The 22,524-nt window shown below is 39.5% G+C and overlaps 2 protein-coding genes across 8 annotated transcripts in view; one reads left to right on the plus strand and one right to left on the minus strand.

Annotated features, from left to right (window-relative positions):
- LOC126876673 (fat-like cadherin-related tumor suppressor homolog) overlaps positions 1-22,524 on the minus strand; it is a 497,189-nt gene that overhangs the window by 156,886 nt on the left and 317,779 nt on the right. The gene's annotated exons all lie outside the window — the stretch shown is intronic.
- Positions 10,520-22,524, plus strand: part of LOC126876978 (xylosyl- and glucuronyltransferase LARGE1-like) — a 508,433-nt gene continuing 496,428 nt past the window's right edge. The window contains exon 1 of the mRNA XM_050639865.1: positions 10,520-10,529. The gene's annotated coding sequence lies outside the window, so the exon portion shown is untranslated. The remainder of the gene's footprint in view (positions 10,530-22,524) is intronic.

The raw sequence follows: 22,524 nt of genomic DNA on the forward strand, positions 1-22,524 counted from the left end.
GACGTAATAGAAAATAATAATATATTTTTTAGAAATTTCTTTTATGAAATTTGAGTTCCATGTTTTCATGTTTGTTAGATTTTTATTATACGATGCCACTCAAGGAATTACCATAGGGAAAAGTTTTTATATGTTTGCAATAACATCGTAGAACCCGTAACATGTAATTCTAAAATGACCTATCATATTTCCCTTAAGATACCAATGCGCCACGATATCTTTATTCTCGATCTTCAGTCAGTCAGAGAAATTTTATTATAATTTATAACCGGAAAACCAAAAGACTATTCGCATACCGGGAGCTCAACCAACCACTCCTACAATATCAATTTCGCGCAGCAGGTCCTCTGGAGATATAGCTATGTCTAGAGCTTAAAAAACTCATCGAATGGTCTCGGCGTATTTTTCGCTATGTCGGTGCTCGTTCGAAGACCGAAAGACGAGAAAAAAGTGGATCGACCAGGAAATTGAACACGAAAATGCTATCGGTGTCGAATACGCATGGTTTAATGGAAGCCAGTTTCTTTATAGGCATTTTGTTTCATATCAAATACGACTATGTCTACGTACAGAGCTTGCCAGCGGGATGTACATATGTAGTACTTCTCGCTTTGGTTAGGGTTCGTGCTGATCCGGCGCCGTATCGACCAACTAGGCTACAGGAAATTAATAATAGTTATCGTGCGTGTAAACGAGGATTATCGAGCGGACAACCGAGGAATTCGTTGAAGAAAACTAATTCGCAATTACGTATCTTACGTGAAGTTATGTATACATATACACCTCGTGAAACAACTCGTTTACATCGTCGCAAGCCTGTAATCTGCTTGCTTTCTTCGGGAAGGTTTGTTTAATCCGGCACTTAAGGTCTTAATGAGTTTGCCGGTCGGCTACGTGTTCGCGCGTACCGTACGTTTTCGCTGGTACTTTTTCCTCTCACGAGTCGTGGCTGAAGAAACAATTACATCGATCGTGCTGTTTTAGAAAGAGAAGGAGGAAGATCGATAGGATCCTTGCAATTTCCGGAATGCTCTTCGAATAAGGATTTCAAGTATTAGCCATTCAAATGTTCTATCGTGTACGATATAATAGAGGATCCGAGACGTTAATAAGCCAGGTGTATTTACCAGGTACATTGCATAATTCAGGCGCTAACCTCTGTACATTCTCTAACGCGGATGTACAATTTATTATTATTCTCTATTAAAACGTTGTGATTCGTTGCCAGTTACACCCCATACAAATTAGTCAAGTTACTCGAATCCAAATGATACAAAGTTAAATAACTCGTGAACCTGTTATTTTATTTCTCTTGAAATATTCTTTCAAGTTTCGAGCGAGGTTTAAGTTCTCCCTAGTATTTCCAGTTTCGTGCTCGCTCAAATATTGGTTCTCTAAACCAAATCGAGTTTAACCACAGACCATTTCAGATATCCATTTTCCACTAACAATAACTATCCACTTAAAGTGAAATTATCTGAATTCAAACGATTTCAAGTCATGTAACTCCATTTATTCGAACGCAAACTCGAATTTAAGTAACTCGAGTAATCCGAACCACGTTATACACCGACTACGTACAAAGTTTTCCTCTTACTTTTCTCTCTTTCTTTAGATCGAGAAGGATCACAGCGCTCGTTAGATAAAGTATTCTCGCGGCGTTTATCGCGAATATCGAGTGACACGACCGGGGTGAAATCAATTCTCCCTTTCGCGAGACACCTCCGTGCAAGAGCAAGAAACGAACCTGGGAGAGAGCGTGATTTGTTCCGCGGGAATCGATTCGGCATCTCTGTCGTGCGATTTTTACGCTGATATACAATACACGTTCCGATCACAGCGCATATTTCCCCAGTGCCTGCAGGGCTTCGAGCCAGCGATAGTTGTCGACAAAGTTCTCTCTATTCCCCCTCTTTCATCCTTTTGTCCTGCTCTTTTCCTATTTCTTTCCTTTTCCCCACTTGAAATCCCTTTCTTTCATCCCTCTGGTTCCGTTCGCTTTTCTTTTCCTCGTTCCTTCTCTTTTTCTCTTCTCTTTCCCTCCCCACCCCCATCGTTTGTTCCCCTTTAGTCCTCTTCTAAATTTCCTTGCTTTTTTCTTGCTCTCTACCTTCCCTTCTCGCACATTTCTTCGTCACTTTTCGTACCTCTTTCCAACTTTCCTTAGCGATTTATATATCTCTCCCCTCTGTCTTTTCCTGCTTCTATCGTAACACTCTTTTGTACATACACAGTCTTCCTCGTAACATTCTAACTTCCAAACATTGTTCACCTTTCGGCGATTCTCGGATACGACGCCGCGCGCACCTGCACCCCCTATTTCCGCGTCGACAGCCTGCAAAACTGCAATCCATGTAACTTTCGCGTCGTACGTTCGAAATTGCTATTTACGATGATGCTTTCGATTATTCTCGCATATATGCGTCTAGAAGATCGATAACGAAACTAATTAGAATAATGTTTTGAAAATATTTCCGTGCTAGATTCTATGTATATAGTTGATATAAATGTTAAAAAAGAAATATTGCATAAATTTTATGTCTAACTTTTTTCTCTTTAGCATTCGATCTCTTGGTACGCTGCTATTGTACTAATAATAATCGGAACGAAACGTGGGAATATAAAATGAACGAGTCTCTCCATGTTATTCTCGACACAAAGTCGTTTGCGTAGCGTAAGCAGGTCTCGATTAAGATTAAGCAATCCGCTATCAAGCTGGGTATTCTTAGAACATTAATAAATCTCTTTTATTACGAACAAACTTGCTTACACGAGCGTTTGATCATCCTTCATTCAGATTCATTTGCATCGTACAATAAATGGAAAATTACCGATCCTCATTGAAAATTTCCCGTATTCACTCGAACAGAATAGTAACACGTGCTCTTCATCACCTAGAAGCTAACTGTTCTCGCATTCTACCAGCCTGATTTTATATTCATCCTGTTACAAGTGTTAAATCGCCACGTAGGTTGTAACATCATGCGGAGCAATAAAGTTACTTCATCTGGCGATTAATTACTCGGCGCACTATAATTTAGTTCTATGCATTATAGCCAAGCTAAGCAGTATACCAAGCGCCGAGCAGTATAAATAATGCAAGAAATTTTATAACTCTACAACCCAAACGACAAGTTGAACAAAAAACGAATACGCTAATTGTAAGATGTTTACCAAACCTGTAGCACTACGTTTCTATAAATTCCTTGAATTTCTAACGGAAAGTATATATAACGAATTTATTAACTTTAGCGAAGAATAATATCGTGTAAATATTATCTTCTAACAAACACTAACGAGGTTCATACACTCCTCGTCAAAAAGATAACCCAGGTTACACACTAAACCTCATAAGATATTTAATTATTTTCAACGAACCGCATATCCTGAGCTCATAATGTTTTGATATTAAACGTTACAGACGAAAAACTTTGCACGCGTCATTGAGAAATTAAAGATAACACACCTGGCTTATCCGTTTGACGAGGAATGTATGTGTTTGAGCTAGGAACAGTTTATTCCAAAACGATCATTTTCCTCACTGAAAATACAAATCCATTCACTGTTATTCCTATACAGGGTGTTTCGAAGTTACTTATGAAAACAAAAGCTTTACGTGGTATTTTACTGCTTGATGGATGAACCCTTTAGGCATGCTATAGAAATGTATCATAAACACGAAACTTTATTGAATTATTCGTATAGGGAAAGTAATTATGAAATAGAATTATCCATAAAATTTCCATATCTGAAAATCAATTCAAATCTTAGTATCGCCCATTGATGGCAGTCATATAAAGGATTAATACTATTCTATCTCTGCCAACTTCTGTTAACCAATAGCACAGAACCACAGACGATTTTGAAAGAGCCAGTAGAACAATTTAAACTCGAGTCTAGAGAAAGGAAACAGCCGTGGTAGCTGAAAGGTTCGCGTGACCATGAAAGTACAGCTCTTAAACAAAGTAGTTTCTCGAAACGGCCGCTTTCGTTTTTCGTTTTTCGTTTTATGTATACGCACCGGTGTTTACTATCCTCGACAGCTTTCGCGCCTGGCTCCCGCAGGAAAGAAACCGTCGATGGAGACCGACTTAGCGTTATTTACGTTGTTCCCTCGCATGAAAACCGCCGCTCTTGATGTCCTTCTAACTATAGTAATCAACCGCGTGGTTAGCCCTCACCAACAGCCAGTAAACCGTCCCGTTTTTACCTTAATTATTATCGTTCACCGGAGTCGCACGACCGAGGGATCGACGTTTCTCGCGCCATTACAGAACGTCGCGCGTATTCCCTGAAATTCCATATTCCCGTTCTCCCGTTCGCATTTATCGTGCATTCAATTTCTGAAACGACGAGAAGTCGATGGCTTGAACACGACTCCAGATCCGCGGATAAAACGAATTGAATCGCTTGTAACGACGTCCCTACGAGGATAACGATCGAACGGAACACGAAAATGAGGCTTTATTCGTCGATGTAAGTTTTCTTCGATCGTTCGAAGCGGGATAAAGCCAGGTGAGAAGGGTGGAAAAATGAGAATATTTATAGAGTCGATAAGCGCGGGGGGGGGGAGGGGAGAGGGAGACGATGTATTACGTGTAGCATAAAAAGAGAAATGTAATTAACATTGAATATAATGAGCGTGTAATGGAATTAAAAATAGCACACACGAAGGGGCTCGAGATGGGAAGTAATGAATGTTGTCAGCGCTATAACCCCCCTATCGGTTAGCATATAAATACTTCCATAATGGCTTCTTATTATGTAGTAAAGAGGTAAGAAAATAATGGGGTGGGGTTACTAAACTGCACACTGAACGGACGTGCTACGATATATAGGTCGTATTTGACATGCGAACATTAATGTACTTTTTTTACGATAAAAACAAAGAATCATAAATGACTATACCATCGTGTAAAACGAGGTACGCGTAAAATACTTCGCTCTAACAAATACATAAGTACACGAGATAGATCGAAAGGAAACTTCGAACCAAATGAAAATTAACGTTTCAATTAACGAAAACTACGGAAGCTATGTTCCGAATCGCGTCGATTCGATCGCGTTGGTCTCAAATGGTCCGCCAGGAATATATCATTTAAGCAGAAAGATATTACTGCGACTAACACGTGGATGATATAGCGAGGGCGCATGAATTTCCATTGAATACAGGAAATGAAATACACGCTGTACACCGTGTACCATCTATCAGAAACGGATTTCGAGCATTTGCTACGGCGTCTGCGAAGAATTTTGCGAATTCATAGAATTTCACGCTTCCTCCTCTCTTTCTTCGGCTGACCGGAAAACTCTTCACCGCGAGACGCGAATATTAAACGAGTAGAGTCACGTCGCGGGAATGGGATCATGGAAAAACGCTGACAAGGTGGTCGTGAGTACCGTTCGTTAAGAATAGATCCTCATAATCGCTGACGAACCGTCCGGTTATACATCATCGTTCGGATGATCGAGTGAGCCTGTACTCACCATGTGCTCTTCGCTTTTCCTGTGACTACGAGTCGTTGGTATTGATGTAGGGTTGCTAATTCTTACCTGTAAGCAGAGAAAGAAAAGTGTAATTAGCAAATTGATTTGTTGCGGAAAGCGTGAAATATTGCTATATGTAAGATGAAAATAGCTACGTTGAAAAGCTTGTTTTGTTAATTCAATGAATATTAATTACGTTTATAACATGAAAAATACATGGGAAGATATTAAGGTCTAGTTTTAATATTTTTTATATTTAATATTAGCTTATACGAAGGTAGTAACGTTGAACGATTTATTTTATTAATTCAATGAATATGTATAAACTGAATTCGTAACTCAATGGTAAAATGTTAAAGTTTATTTTGTTATATTAACTCGGAGAGTTTTCTTTAACATACTTAATCTTAAACCCTATTCTTCGTATGCATATTTTGTACAAGCACACGTGTAGTTTTTTGGACTTGCTTTAAAACACTAGTTAGCATAATCTACTAAGCAAGGAATAAACTACAGTGAAATATTTCTACATCAAGAAGCAAAATGTTTCCAAGCAAAGTGCTTCGTGATATTAAGTGCGACCTTAATATGTTAAACTAAAAACTTGTAATATTAACACGGCTTGATAAAATATTTGTTTCGACATATTAAACGTTGAAACACGAAACGATGATTTTGCTGAACGGCATATTGAATCTCAACACTCTAACATGACTTGAATTCAGTACAAATTTAAAATAACTTCATCGTTAGATAACGCATATAATATTCCAGGTACGTACGATAGAAAATTACATTTTCCTTTGTTTTATATTTAATTAAATTTCCACCAAGATATAAGATATAAAATCAAGATAACGTTTTTCTTTCCCTTGGTCTTATTGAAAGAGCCGCTCACTGCTAGATAAGAGCGAAAATTCTTGTTAAGCGAGAAAACGATTTTCTCAGGCGGCGTTTAACAGGTTCGAGGAGCCAATGAAGTTTACCAGTCATTATCCACTTTGCGAAGACCTTCTCGGAATACAATAATTACCGGCTCGTAGCAGGGCATGCGTGCATCGACGCCAGATTAGACTATTTTAATGCATGCCTGCGGGCCTTTCTCCGTATTATTACACCACGTGACCCCTGTGTATCAACGCGCTATTATGTGTGATCTGTCCATAAGTCACCGACAGGTTAATGGTGTACTTCCGCGCGTGACTCGCCGAGCGAACAGCGAAGCGGAAAAAACTACTTGCATTAGATTGGATCGACTGGTTGCACGCGCGTACGCGCGAGTTGATCGCTAAAAGCACACGTGGTGTCTCGCTAACGAACAACTTGCGAAACGAGATTCTAAAAATAGTTGACTTTGTTAATCATTAATCCAATCATATTTATGTACACACTTTATCAATTGATCGTTTTTGAAGAAACTTTCCACTACTTTTCTCGAATTGTGGCGTATTTTAAATTAAGTGTAACGTTGATGTGAACATCCACAAAGTGACACGTATAGGTAAATCATATATGTATTTACATTCATAGGTGCTATTAAGAATGCTATTAAGAACTTAATTGCAATAAAACTTTGAAGTTCCAATCTTCCATTCGCTAGGCCACATACTCAACACACATCTTTAATTCCCAAATGATTTCAAGTCCCAAATTATCAATATCAAACACCATGTGCTCGTCGCGGTACAACGAACATAAGGAAAACATAAGGACTAGTTGGAGGTCCAAGACCAGACAACTTCACCAGGGGTTGAATTGAGCTCTGTAACGCGCCTCAGGAACGTCTACGGGACGCAGATGAGAAGTAGCGTTAATAATAATAATAATAACGGGGAGGGTGCGAGAAGCTCGTTCTCGAAGAGCGCGCCAGCCGGTTCGACACTCTTGCCTCGGTACACAAGAGATTGAACCCGGAGACGTTGGGGTTGGTTGGTGCAGCCTTTATGCGGATATTGGTGCGCCAGGGCAATTTAGGAAGATAATGCCCGGCGATCAAGCCCACCCTTTCTTCCCTACGAAAAACCAGCGCCACGCCAGACTTGTCCGTTCTTTTCTTCTTTTTTTATTCCTTTCTCTGTCGTGCCTTTCTCTTGGTTCGAGCTAGCCTCTCCTATTTACGTCGGTGCTTCTCTCGCCCTCGAGCTAGCGAGAGAATGGAAAGGACGTTATTGATGACGCGCCTACAGGCCACGGGAAGAGAACGTCTTAAAGAGGTGTGCCAGGTGAAGAGGAGAACTCGATGGGACTCACTGGGGCTGACCGAAAGAACGCGAGAACGGCCCTCTCTCGTTTTCGCGGCGTGAAAAATTCCGTCGCCCTTTTCATCACGGAGTTGGCTGAGGCTTAATCACGACGCCCCGACGCACAAAGGACACGTGGCGAACGCTTTGTTTATCGGATCGATCGAAAGTAGTCTCAGAGGCGGCCTACCCGCGGACCATTTCGTTTAATGATTCATTCAACGACTAACGAAGCGATAATGCGGGATATCGCACCCTCCAAGGGGACGCGAGGGATCTTGATGGGCAGTCGCCAGGCGAATTTTACGGTTATGCTCGGGATTCAAAATTAATTGACTGCGTGGGGTCTGTTGGAACACTGCGGGGATGCCGGAATAGCTTTGAAGAAACTTCTTTTATTATTTTAACGTGGTTAATATGTATCTGTGGTTAGCAGGATGGAGTTGGGTTAAAGGATGATTCTGTGATATTTAAATAGAATTTGTTATCACTTTCTTCTTAATAACTAATAAATTATTTAATAATTGTTTGATAATCGTTGTTACAAGTGTTTCGTATTCCGATATTTCGCGATGAAAATTTATTAAATCGATTTTTACGACAGAAAGCATAACGTTCTAATACGTATCATGTCGCGGTTAAACTAATCTTCTATAACCGAAAAATAAATAAAAACGTGGATTCGTTCTATTAGTGGGATTTTATCATAACGTTCATCGATATTTGCAGCCTCTCTTTCATGCCTTTGTGTCACTTCGATACGAACGAAGAGATAAACGTCATGCCAGCAACTATCATCGGTATACTAGGTTGTTGCGATGCAGTTTTACGTTAACACAATTGACCCATCGAAACTCGGCAACGCACACGCGGTGCCAGAAAATAACGCGAAATGGAACTGCAAAACGAGAAGTTGAATCGCAACAACGCGATAAGCGTGCAACTACAATGTCAACGTGTGACGTATCGCGCAACGTTGATAAACGGGAATAAAAACGGGTACGATTGCGGCCCGCTTAAAGGTTCATTTTTCTTGGTAACGTCGCGTTCGACGCTCGTGTGTGGTGCACGCGTTTAATACACAGAGTTGTCGACGCGCACGTTTGAATTATTCCCGCAGATAAAAACGTCGGTATACGTGAAAATTATTGATCACGCGCCCTCCTCGCGCGCCGTTTGCGTGCAATTTCCAAGGGAAAACTCGTACACGGGGAACCGACACCGAACGCTGCATTAAATAAGGACACGGTAACGGGTTCGCTGGAACAGACGCAATATTGGCCTGATCGTTGTTCGAAGATATTCATTTTTTTTATGAAATTTTACGCGAACAAACTTTTCGCGAAGAAATTCTACAGAAGCAGTATCGAAAAAGTAGACAAGACAAATGAAAAAGAATGAAAGATAGAGGAGAAAAATTGGAAAAAAAATGGTATGGAAGAAAGAATTGAAAGAAGGAAAAAGAAAGGGAAGAATAAGGAAAAAAGAGAAGAAAGAAATAAAGAAAAATACATATTATAGACTTCTATTTTCTAATCTGTCTATCTAAGAGTTAAAAGCTATCTAAAAGTTAATCCCAAGGACTAGTTTAATGTTTTTTCGTGACCAATTTTTTTTCCACTTCGATTTTACAATTTTATGAAATTTAAATAAATATGGAAAATTATTTCTAAATCCTTAATGAGTGGAAGCATTTCCAACTTCATTATACGATGATTAATGAAATTAATTACGATCAATAATTGCTATAAACATATTTTTTGCTCGTGTCTGCTCATAAGCGAAAGATCATAAATTTTGTATAATTGAGTCACGTTCAAGGTGTCAAGAAACGAAAAGCGTTTCGAGGAAGCGCGAGAAAGTCGCTCTTCGCATTTTATCCCCGTTCTGGTGAATCGTACTTATACCAGAAATATGGAAGCTATTAATAATTCGGAAACCATATTTTGATTTATTACTTTGATAAATGAATTACAACTCGGTCGGACCTTTCGGCCATGTATTATTCAACGGAGACTGATGAAGAAAAGGATAACAAAATAAGGTGGAGAATGATGTACCATGAAGAAAGTAGCATCGTGATCGCACGGTTTCTGACAAAATTGACATTTACGCGGTCTGTGTAGCTATTAAAAACTTCGGAGAAAGTATAAAGGAAAGATAAAAGAATATTTTAACCAAGATGTTTGAGCAAAGCCCTGTTCTCGGATCGATAGATGCTTCTCTGATAAAAGACTTAATCGATTTTACCTCGGGATTAGACAACACAAACATTTACAGAGCAGATCTCTTCTTAGTGAGAAACGAGGTACAATTGTGGTTTCTAGGATTTTTAAAAGAAAGTTGTTAAAAATATTGTCAAAGTGTTAAGTCTACGCTGAGTAGTTAATAGTTTTCTAAATTGTAGTCCTTCTTAGACCAGTTTCATGTTTGAAATCTTGCAAAGCTTATTGGAGTTCATTTTGTGAAAATATTACGATTAAATGATTGCTACACATATAAGTGATAGTAGCTAACATATAAGAAAATTAATGGAATATCTACAAGTTGAAATCGGCTCTTAGCTATTGATAATAAAATTGTGTTGAACGCAATATAAGTTATGTTCGAGAGAAATTAATGTTTCCCTTGGAGAATCAACAAAGTCGATAATAAATGAAACGAGATTCTCAACTTTCTGAATTATAATTTGTCCTGCTTAAACGGCTTGGTCTCAGAAATGACATTCAGAGAATGATAAGAAGTTTGGCTCTACTCGGAAGCTATAATTGCGACTCTTGATTATTAAAAAATCAGAACGCTGTACAGTGGGAGTGGCACGAATGTAGAAGCGAAACGAAAAATAATTTTTAACTGTAATTTCTGATAACATATAATAAAAGCACTGTGAAATAATACTCGACGATTGAACGAACCCTTTCGCAAATTTTTTCAATAATAAAATATAACGACACAGAGACATGAAAAAATACGCGGATAAAAATAATAGAAGTATAGAAATTATTTTATTCGTTCAATTTGGGATCATCTGTTGATACGAAAACTATACAAGCATTCTGCGCATATTTCACGAAGAAACGATAGATCACGGTTGCACAATCGTTGACCAGCGGTTGTTACGGCAAGCAGCGAGTTTCTCTCGTAGGAACAATCGCAGGAACGATCCGCGCGATGTTCCAGAAGGTGGAGGGAGCGGTAAAGAGCGGGGCAAATAAAGAAAGAAGGCCGAGGAATGGTTCCTCTCCCCTTATTTATCATACATGTAGCCGGTACAGCCAGCATATACGCTTATTTCCGTGTAGCAATCGCTTTCCAGGGTACATCGGTTCATTGTAGTTCAGCTGGAAGTATTACCGGACACGCCCGGCTGTATTTTAATTTTTTCCGGCAGTCATCTTGCCTCTCTGAAACACCAGGGCGCTTTCGTATCCGACTGACATCGACGGCCTGAGCCCCGCTGACGAAACATACCAGGCATAGAGAACCAAAGAAAGAAAGAGATTCGTGGTTTGATGGAAGCGGCGTGTTGCAACTTCGTTCCCACAATGGCGATCGACACTCGTGCCCTGACGTCCGGTTTCATCGTCTGGCGAACTTCGATGCATCGCGGTTCGAACTTTCTCTATTTCTTTCTGGTTCTCGTTGGATTTCTAGGTTAGATATTCATTGGTGATTGCAGGTGTTTGGAATGGCGCTGCAAGTAGAGATTGTAGCTTTATTAACGCCTCAGTTCATGATTTATTTTATGGTTATTGAAGTTAGAAGATACTTATTCGCTTTGAAACGTCGTGACCGGTTCGAAGATGCTGGTGATGTTTAATTTTATGATTATTTAAAATTCCAGGGGAAGATACGTAGTTGTTGTATTTTTGTAGCTTCTTAAATTATGCTTGAGTTAAAGAAGAACTAAATGCACACGCGTTCGAATATCTACCAAAAGGTTAAAAGTCGTAGTCCGACTCGGAGTATTTTTAAAATCCTGACATTCTGTGTTCAATTGAACTCGACATACTTCATTGTTGTTCCAGTTTTAGTATATAGAATATATATATATTTCTACTTGATACATTTCTAGACTAACTGGAGCTATATAGATTCAAGTGAACGTACACTGATATATCTAATATCACAGAGAATTAATATTTCTAGGAATTATTTGGAAGTTGTTTTCGTTTCATCCGCAACAACCGAAATATTCACCAAAATTTAAAGCACACGATCGATAGCTCAATAACCCTTGCTCAAACAGCTTATCATAAAACGGATTATAATTTCCAAGCACCAGCAAGAATACCATTTGCTTGTAACATTTCCTTCGCTCTTTGCACATCTCATATTCTCCCTACAAGACCATAACCGTCAAGCTTCTCCAATGTAACCAAACGAGCAGACACGGGTTACCACAGAGCCGTATCTAAATGCCGAGGTCGAAAAGTGAATTTCTTGACTGTCCGTGGCCACAACAAATCAGACCGGTGGTCGATTGTCAAAAAAAAAAAAAAAAAAAAAATACACGATCACCATCAGCAAGCAATCGGTGGAATACTGGTATTCTCGAAGCAAATGGTTGATAGGGCGGAACGATAGATCGTGTTGGATCACGATAGTAGTCAGTGAGTTCGATTCAAAAATACATGGAGCGTGCTAGGAACCCGATATCGTGTGCGTAAGTCGACGTTTTCTTTTTCCTCCGAGAGAATCTCGCGGCACTTCCGCCATGGTTAAGCCTCACGCTTGAGACCCGAGGCTGCGTCTCGTCAGATACCGCCATCTCCTGCACGTATCTACGGTGCAGACCACTACCGCCTCGCTATTTCCATTACTTCGGTCCCGTCGACGGATTCTACCAGAGGGAGGTATACAATATACATACATCTTTCCCAGAAAGTTCACTGCGTACGGAACCGCAACTTGGCTGCGACGTGACGCCGAGAAATTTATTCGAAACTACCGCAGGTATGCAGTTCCTTCGCGACTCTTCTTGCGCCGCGGTAAAAGTGGTTCGAAGACTAATTGGGATGGAAGGATGGGTAAAAGCAAGGATGCGCGCGCCTAAGTATCGTTGGTGGTTGTTGGGAGTGTTTGGTTAGGAAATCGACGAGAGTTCCAGCGTGTTGTCTCTAATTGCGTTTTCTCGTTTGGTACTGGCAATGTAATTATTAAGAGAATTGTTTGAAAGCGGGTTTATATGGAGGAAGTTTATTAGAGCGGTACTGGCCGTATTAAGATTTGAAATTTAATGCATGTTTTCGAATGGAAGGTAAAAGTTGTAGTATTCGGACATTAAACGTGTTTAGACATTTAATATAGAAATAATTGTAAATTTCTAAGAATAAATTGTAGCTTCTATGCATTTTCAGATTTATTTCAAACTTTGCTTGTATGATAAAATGAAATAATGAAAGTTAAGAATGTTTTATGTAACGTGCATAATATGCATGAATGATATAATGTTAGAAAGGGTAAAGTTATGAAAAGAATTTAATATTTTGGTTCTCAGTCTTTGCTATTAGCTCCATTACAAAGGTGTATCACTACGTGCTTAACAAGGAAATGGAATGTAATATATACGGTTCTGAGTCCTTGTCTCGAGAGGAACCGGTAATTGAAACATGTTATAGTTTGACGCCTGCTCGAATTTACGATCTATTTTATACCTCTTCTACGGACTACATACAGCGTGCTGCGCCTAAAATCAATTAGCCTCTCACGATTGTTGCGAGATAGTGTAGTTACTCCTGTGTACTGTAACCATATAATGAAACTGTAATCTAGAAAATTCTATCTCTCCATTTCTTGATCTTTCTTTTATGTAAGGTTTAACGACGAATGCGTGGAAGGATATTAAATTAGAATTTTGAAGGAGTATAAAAGTAAAAGTAAAAGCGAATCAAATTGATTGATATTTATAGTCGAATAAGGAGAGATTCTAGAAGTTGCTTCATAAAGCTCCATGTTGCATCGTAGCATCCGATCATGATTGATATGCCGTAAACTTGTGACATCGCGTAGGAAGTTGTTTAACAAACGCGCAAAGTTTACAGAGTTCTGAGAAGCAAAAAGATACATTTTATATGACAAGATACGCGAGACACGAAATATCCTACGTATTTCCATCTTTCGACTTCATTAAATATTTTCTCGAATTTTTCCTATGCAAATAGGGTAGGAACGAAGGATTAATATTATTATTTGAACAATAAATTGTGTAAAATATATTTCAATATAAACACGTAGATTTTATAAATATTTTATTTCTAGCGAAGTGCACCTTCAATTTAATATTTTTGAATTAATGCAATTTTAACTGAGAACGCAATTTAATGCATGTGTAATTGAAAACCCGCGTATCATGCGTACGTTTTTTTTTTTTTTTACATTCGAGAGCAAAATGTCCGAAGCAGAACATTCGTTTATCTCATCAAGTTGCTATTTCGTTTTCAAACGAACGTACTAAACCAAAAATTCTCTCTAGCGAAATATTTTCAAAAATCATGCAAGGTTAAAAAAGATCAATCAGAGCAAACAAGAATGTTACTTTTACCACCGAACATTTCACGCAAATATTTTCATAAAATTTTTTATTCCGCTACCACCTCTGCTCTTTTTAAATCTCCGTCTATATTTCACATATACAGGATGGTTGGTAACTGGTGGTACAAGCGGAAAGGGGGTGATTCTACGCGAAAAAAGAAGTCGAAAATATAGAATAAAATTTTTTTTTATTATTTTTTTTTATTTTTCCATCGAGACAACGATCTACAGTGAGATCCGTTATAACGTACCGCACGCGTACCGAGCGAAAATTCAAAGTCGATTTTCTCGAAAACAAAGCTTCAAACGAAAAATTTTTATTCTATATTTTCGACTTCTTTTTTCGCGTAGAATCACCCCCTTTCCGCTTGTACCACCAGTTACCAACTACCCTGTATAGTTTGTAAACCATTTCCACTTTCCAAAAAAATAAAAAGCAAACCAAACATATTCACATAGAACTCGAAGACTTTCAAACTCAACGACACATGACTAATATACAGGGTGAGTCACTTAAGATTTTAAGCTGAAATATTTTCGATATTATTAATTACATCGAATAATGGTTCGTACAAAAGTTGAATGACTTCAAAGGGGACATACTCTGATATTATTAATTTTTCTGTAGATATGTGCGTAATGCTCACGTGAAGGACAAGTTTATTTTTTTTAATAGAATCATGTATTTTTTAATACATTAATTAATACAGCTCGAAATTCTCTATAAAAAATTATTAATTCACTTTTGTTTTGTAAAACTTGTCGTATGAAAGACGGAAAAACGTAAGGCGCTAAATTTCATATTCGTTTTGAATTTTACGGCAAAAATCAAATTGAAAACTAAATGAAAGCTACTTGAAAATATATTTTACAAAAAACTATACAAAATCTTCAAGAATGCAATTTAATCCCAAATCGTCGTTGATCTCTGAAATTTCAATGGTAAATTACGTATTGATCACGTTGACTACCCAGCTCATTCTAATATCATTAGATTAAACGACGAAGGCCAGGTATACCGCTAAGATTCGCCTCGTTATCGGTGTGCAAAGTTCGCATGTTACGCCCGCGTTAAAGACCGCACAGTGACATTTGAAAGCGAGTATGAGACCAAAGGCAAGCGGGCGCAGCAAGCCGATGGGAAGGCTGCTCATTTCGCGTTCGCGATCCTAGCGGCCATTAACTTGGATCGTGCAGGCTTCCGTTTCCATATTCTCGACGGTTCGACATCCCCCGTAAATTTTCGATCGCGTTCGTTTTGTACTCGAGACGCTCCCGCGGCCTCTCTCTTCTTCGGCTAATGAAGCATAATATAACCTTGCGTTCGCTTCCGATACAGTCTCCCCTGTATTTCTTTCCCTTTCTTTTTTTTTTTTTTTTTTACCCCCCGATTGCAAACCGCGATCGTGTTCATAAAGAAGCATCCAGTTACCAGTGGAAGTTACGCGCCGATCCCACGGTAGATGCTACGGCATTAAAGAATCGTAGATGATCGTTATTAGACCGATTTTATTGGCGATCGAACGCGTAAATAGGTAGAGCTGACGCAATAGGTGCGCCACACGTTCGATTCGTAGCTTAGTATTGCAGAGAGAGAATGCTACGTTAAATCAACATTAATGACGGTGTTTTACACTGGCGTTGATTTACATGGATCGTATATACATGGTAGACATGGAGGTGAAAAGGTCAATGTTTCTGACTGAAGTATTGTTGTAAAGGTTACGGTTTTTCTTGGTAATTATTTAGATATACGATACAATGATAAAATGATAGTGAATGGAAACGTAATGAAATACGAGTCAATTTAATAGATAGGATTCTTATATAGGTTTTTATAAAGTGCATACGAGCACAGCAGACTTTTATATCTATTCACGAACATGTCAGGTGTTACGTCAGATGTTATTTTCTACTGGATACACCAATTTTATTACGTGCAATATCTCTCTTATTTTCAACATTTGAAAATATGTTTTCCCACTTTAATTATATAGCATCCCTCGGGGGTGAAGCAATTTTCATTTTATCAAAAGAAAAAGGCAGGCTGCCTCGGCTTACCGTGTAATACGGTGAAATATTTTTAACAGCTGCAGTTTAATCTTATGGAATGCAGAATCCCATAAAATCATCTAATTGAATAAAATTAAATGATAAAGTTACACAAAGTTTATTCGTTTACAATTAGAAACATTAATACTCTCAGATACTCTAAATACCACCATAAGTAGGTATATAATTATTATTCGCAAGCCAATTTATTTAACTTTTCAGCCACTCTACGATATAATCTACAAAACGACAAAGAAAATACCAAGTGGCGAAAAGAAAATATCGCGAGTCGAAGATTTGCGTAGAGTAGTAAGAATCTATCGAGTCGAGAAATCGTAAGAAGAACATAAGAATCAATTCGTAACCAAGGCCGCCGTATAATTCTGCTTTATGCTACATCGAATAAGCGTTCCTGAACCGTAGGCAACGTTGTGAAGGCGAACGCTCGAAATCTAGGAATCATTCTTCCGTGACTCTTTATGTAAATGGTAGTGCGCAGTTTGAATATATGATTGTCGGTCGTCGGAGCGCGGAGAACGCTCGTCAACCGGACGTTTTCGCATGGAAAACCATTTAAAAAGCACGGCTCGCGCAATTGGCTTGCGACGCGACCCCGATTCTTCGATACACAAAAGAACGTTCTTGCTCGTTGACTGGACGCGCGTGCACAAACCCGCTACATGGCAAATCTTTCAATGAATTCTAAATAATCAAAAGTAAAATATGTTTTTGTTCAATTTTAGCGTGTATTCCGCGGCAGCGACATTTTTGTGAAATTTGTTTGACATTGTTGTGCAACGTGTGAAATTTGGCAGGAGATTCTTTTTCAACGATTCATTTCCGAGCAGCAAGGTTTATGAAAGGCAATGGATTATCAGAATATCTATAAACGAGAAAAAATTCTTTGACTTTTTTCAGCGTGTTTCTTCGACGGATATTGTATCCAAAGAAATGACTTTTTACTATAGTAAATCTTACGGAAGACTATAAATTCTCGCATCAAAAAAGATATAACGAACGTACACGGCTTGTTAAAATAACTTCGAAAGAAAGGAAACTCCCCATTGCGCTAATGAACGAAAGAAATCCAAAAGGCTAAAGAAAGCGTAATTTGCGCTATGCGTACCGTCATTACAATTTGCACGTAACCAAGGTTCTCCGTAAGCCTGTAATAACGTACAACACGGTAATTCCTCAATGGAGCTCGGATTTTATACCGTCGGGTCTACGATCATCTGAAGAATTTAAACGCAATATGGAAATTAGCGTCTTTTCTGCGAAGGGTACGACAAAGCGTCGCGTTTCAAGGGACTTAGCGTCGCGTTTCAAGGGACTTAGCGTCGTCTCACGACCTCGAGAGTGCCTCGTGTTCCCCAGACGTCATTGTCTAAGTGTGTAATCAGTTCGGTTTTCTACGCAACGTTATTCTTTCCTTTTCACGAGCGGCGATGGCACGCGATCTTCATGCATCACGTGTAACCACGCCGACGTTCCGCTTCAAGAGCCTTCTTTTCACTGCACCCTTCTAGCATCTTCACAGTTTTCAGACTCGTCATTAGCACTACTTGCTACTCCAGACGGTTGTTAAAGCGCCACTCGCCGCGTAGGGACCTCGTCGATGGATAATTTTAACTTTAACCCGTCTATGCTTCGCCTGACTTTGCGCGATATTCGACTCTGAAACCCAAGGAAAAACAAGGGGAACAGATCGACCGTACAACTTAGACAAACGATCTTTCATAGGAAACGAAATTGCGATAATTACTGCGCATAGGTATGTTGTTTTGTTATTGGTAACGTTGTTGAATGGGATTCGATCGGAGCCTATTCTTGTCAAATCTGTAAAGCCTGTTTGATAGTGTTGATTTGCGTGTAAAGCAATCTTTTACTCTTAAATCCTTGATACCGCCACGTTTCGTAAATTCGTGCATTTGGTGAAAATCGCTATTGTACATAATTAACCACGGTTCCATTAAAAGTTGGACCTGTGTTGGACACAGCGTTAAGGAAGACGATAAGTAGCTTTTTGCTAATTACGTACGACGTGGCGGAAAATAGAAGAAGTTCGTCGTGTCGGATTGGCCCGTGACGGAATGATTAACTATTTGCCTCGGCAAAGTTATTAACCCATTAATTTAAACCCGGATTTAAACCGTTCCAATAACAAAAAGAAAAATTTGTTACGAGGGCTATGGAACTTTGAAAACGTTATCTAATTTTTACGGTATACCAGGTGTTTCGAAATAAACGATAAATCCTCAGAATAAATCCTGATAGACGGAAGAAGCATGATATCTTCGACTCGTACGATAGATGTAATTCTCGTTATTATAGTCGCGAGGCAAATGAGACACGTCCTTCTACCTAAACGAGTTAATATTCATACGCGACTAATGTAATGAACACGAGCATTATCTATCCATCAGACATACACGAAGACATCCAAACGACATTTAAGCTGATGTAATCCCACCCACGCGTGCTCTCTTGGACACAGAGTTTGTCTCCCACGGAGAAACGTATCCATCTACACACTTTCCACGATCATTTTCTCCTCGCGAACCAGCTTCCACTGCTTGGAATGTGCTAACCGAGACGTGTATAATTATTCGAATTATCAAGATCCGGAATCCAGAGAATATAGTACGGAGTTTAAATTCTAGAATGTAACTCGTATCGTTTCTATGTTGTTCCATGCACAGAACACGGGGCAAAGTAGAACACTGTCGAAATTCGCAAGAGGATTATGCAAGGAGGATTACCAGACTAGGCGGAGGACCTCCGTTGTCCTTTCCAGTTTCCTGATTTTCACAATGTGACACCTTTGTGCCAGCATTAGAGCAGACTAGATGCCGAAGATTCTACTTTTGGAGCTTGAGTTCAGTCACGGTTCAGCGATTGTAGAGAGATTAAGCGTAATGCGTATGTAGGATGTAAGTACATTCCGTTTTCTCAGGAGATATGTGTTTTGATTCGTCCTGGTGGATGAAATTAGATAGAAGTTTAGATATTTAATCTCACCGTGTTTCTTGGATTATTTTCTATTCAAAGATCTTTTTAAATCGTTTTTGATAAGCTTGATTTCTCCTTGCAATTTTGCGCTACAAACTTTTTCGAAGTATCGAAAGTCTTGTTATTTGTTGAAACGAGACCAAGATTGACATAGAAGTACGAACATTCCAGTAAATAATATAGAAATAGAAATCAGAAGAAGAAAGCATAGAAATATGAATTACCAAGGATTATGGAAATCTTTGCATGGATTTTGCTGACCTACGCTATCATTTGATCATGAAACTAAGAAAATCCGAAGATATTATTATAAGTCTGCTTCGGTTAACATATTGTGTTTAAAATAAACACTAACAATAGCTCCACGATTTCATATATCGTTCGTTAACCTTTCGAGTATAATTACGAAAATCTTACTCGCATCAGCAGATAAATTTCCTCGTAGAGCCTCGAGAGATGCTCGAACCTTCTCAGCGTGTTAACGCGCTTGACCAGGAAGACGTTTCACCAGAAGAGGAAGGCGCTAATCGTTGATAGCTTATCGGCAAGCTCGACGTTTTTCGCCGACGACATTAAGTACACCGAAGTGCACTCTCTTCGGTTTGAGAAGACACTCGATTTACGGGTTAACGAGGCACTCACGGTGCGCCAAACCGTTTCACGGAGCAGCGGTTAACCGTCCCCTGAAGGTTGCTGCTCTGCTCGGCTGCACTTTTGGAAGGCCGTTGGGGATGATGCACGAGCGCGTTACGAAAGGAAACCGAGAAAAAACGAAGAGAGAAAAAAAATAGAACAAGGAAAAAGAAGGGGGAAACCAGGAAAAATTCGCGGCGATTACTTGGGAATTTTTCTTACGATTTATGGCTATATCTACCCTCGTTCTTACTAATAACGCTCTGCTTCCACATTCGTGAAAATTTTTCTTGCCGCAGCTTGTAGCTGAAAGTATCATTAAACGCGATTAACCCGTGGATGCTGAACCCATTTTAAGGATCTCCGAAAGTAGGGCAAAATATTCTTTGCGATAGCGAACATTTTGTGGCGATAGAATTATGATACGATAACGATTAGCGAAATTGTATTTTTGCTCGACTCTGTGGTCGTGAAAGAACGTCTACCAAGCTCGAGTGTAAACGAATGATGTAACATTGTTGCAATTTCCGGAGATCTTTAAAAATCTTTTCAAATGCTGCACATTTCCATAGATTAATATTTCCAACAGCGGCAATGCGGCATTGGTATTAATATTCGACGGATAGACACGGTTATGCAAATTATCGCGAGTCGAGGAATCCCGTCTAGAGTCGTGTAGGTGGTGCTCGTTTGGAGCATTACGAGGGGAAGGAGGAGATCTACCGGCAGTCTGGATAGCTCAATTGGTCGAACCTGTCGTTCGACAAACGAATGATCCGGCTTCGAAATGCACCGTCGGTCAGCGTTGATGAATGGTCTGTGCCAATGCGAGCGTCACGTCAATCCTTCCGCGACGCTGATGAACGCGTGTTGCGCAGTTATGCAGTTTACTGCATTTCGACCAACACAATAAGATGCATTGTACGGCCGTGTTCAGTCTGTTCTTACAGAAAATTAAGTCCGTCAAACGTTCGCGATATATGAAGTTTATGGGAAAAAGAAAAGAGATATCTTGTTGGAGGTAGAGTTCTTTGAATCATTATAATTGCTTTCGTTGAGTAATGACTCGTGTTGAGAAGATACGTTTGAACTTTCTGCCGAGATTCCTCCCTGATTGCCTTTTATGAAATTTCTTTGCTGTTACGAAATGTCTTATTAAAAATCATAATTGTTAGCAATTCTGCAAATAGTAATTTCTTCTTTAATTTCTTCTTTCATAAGCTGCTACTAAATATATGAATACGTTTACTGCGTACATCTCGCATCTAAGTCGGCGTATTTTTGCAATATCATCATAAAAATCAAAATTTTGAGTAAAACTTTGATAATACTGCACACGTAAAGAATCTAGATGTGAAGTATAAAAGAACACTGTTACATAATAGAATCTTTATCATACCTAACAGCGTATCAGACGAACAAGTTACTCGGAGACCCGCAAACGCAAAAAGTTTATCGATTCTTAATGGGTTACTTGCGCATCCTCGAACAAGCTCCGCTCCAAATGACAAAAGTCGTAAACTTCGAACAAGCATCATCTTTGAACCACATCAGTTACTCCGCAAGAGCAAGCGTGTATTTTTCGGGACAATCTAGACGCCTAATTTTCTTCGAAGCACGCAAAGCACCGGCTGCAGTTTCAGTTTGTAATGAGTTTAAAAGAACGCCAACAAAAATTACAGGATAATATTAGAAAGAAAAAAAAGGAAGACTCGGACAGAAGAGGGAGAAGAGAAAAAAATGGTAAAAGGGAGTAGAGCTACAGCATGAAGCGGTGCTTTATTACCAGGCCGGAGAATTAAGGATATTTTTGGGGAGCGGCAAATTACGAAGACCCAGTTATGTAGCCCCGGAGTATGCGCACTTTTTTCGAAAGCCATTTTGTTCTGAAGGTGGCGAGAAACACGTTTAAAGTCTCGCTGCTCGCGAGATGCCACGCTCTTTCTTCACTCGGACAGTGATGCGTTTAAAGATCATCCGCCAGAATACTTGGAATATTCGCACATATAGCCGCATTGAAATTCACGCACGTGTTGTTATTATCTAAACGTGAAATTCTCATTCTGAATGTTTCGCGTTCAGTTGCAAAAAGATTTCACGCATTTCGATAAATCGGTATTTCTAACGATGTCAGCCGATCTATTTCAGAAATTTCGGTAACTTTGCGTGAGAAAGGATTCTATCGTTGCTCTACAAACATCTTCTGGTGAAGCAGTAGCGTTTCTGTCGCGAAAGGATTAACGAGACGCTATGCAACTTGATCGTAGGGGAAGGAGGATGAGGTGGAGGCGGTCAAACCACGAAGCAGTCGACGCTCGGTTCGGGAAGGTCGGTCGGCGCGGGGAGGAAGACAAGCGGAGGAATGCCGAGGAAGAATGCACAAGGGGAGATCGTGTGGGCGCGTTCGCGAGGAGCAAGGCACGCTGCGGCCGACACGGCCGCAGACAGAGACATTGCATCGAGGTTAAACGGCTGAACCCAGCGAGGACCCTTCGGGTCAAATGCCTAAATTGCCGCGTCACAGTCCGCAAGACAGCGCGCCGTTTATGCGAGCGTGGCATTAAAG

This window comes from Bombus huntii, chromosome 2, assembly GCF_024542735.1.
Source record: "Bombus huntii isolate Logan2020A chromosome 2, iyBomHunt1.1, whole genome shotgun sequence".
Lineage (NCBI taxonomy): Eukaryota > Metazoa > Arthropoda > Insecta > Hymenoptera > Apidae > Bombus > Bombus huntii.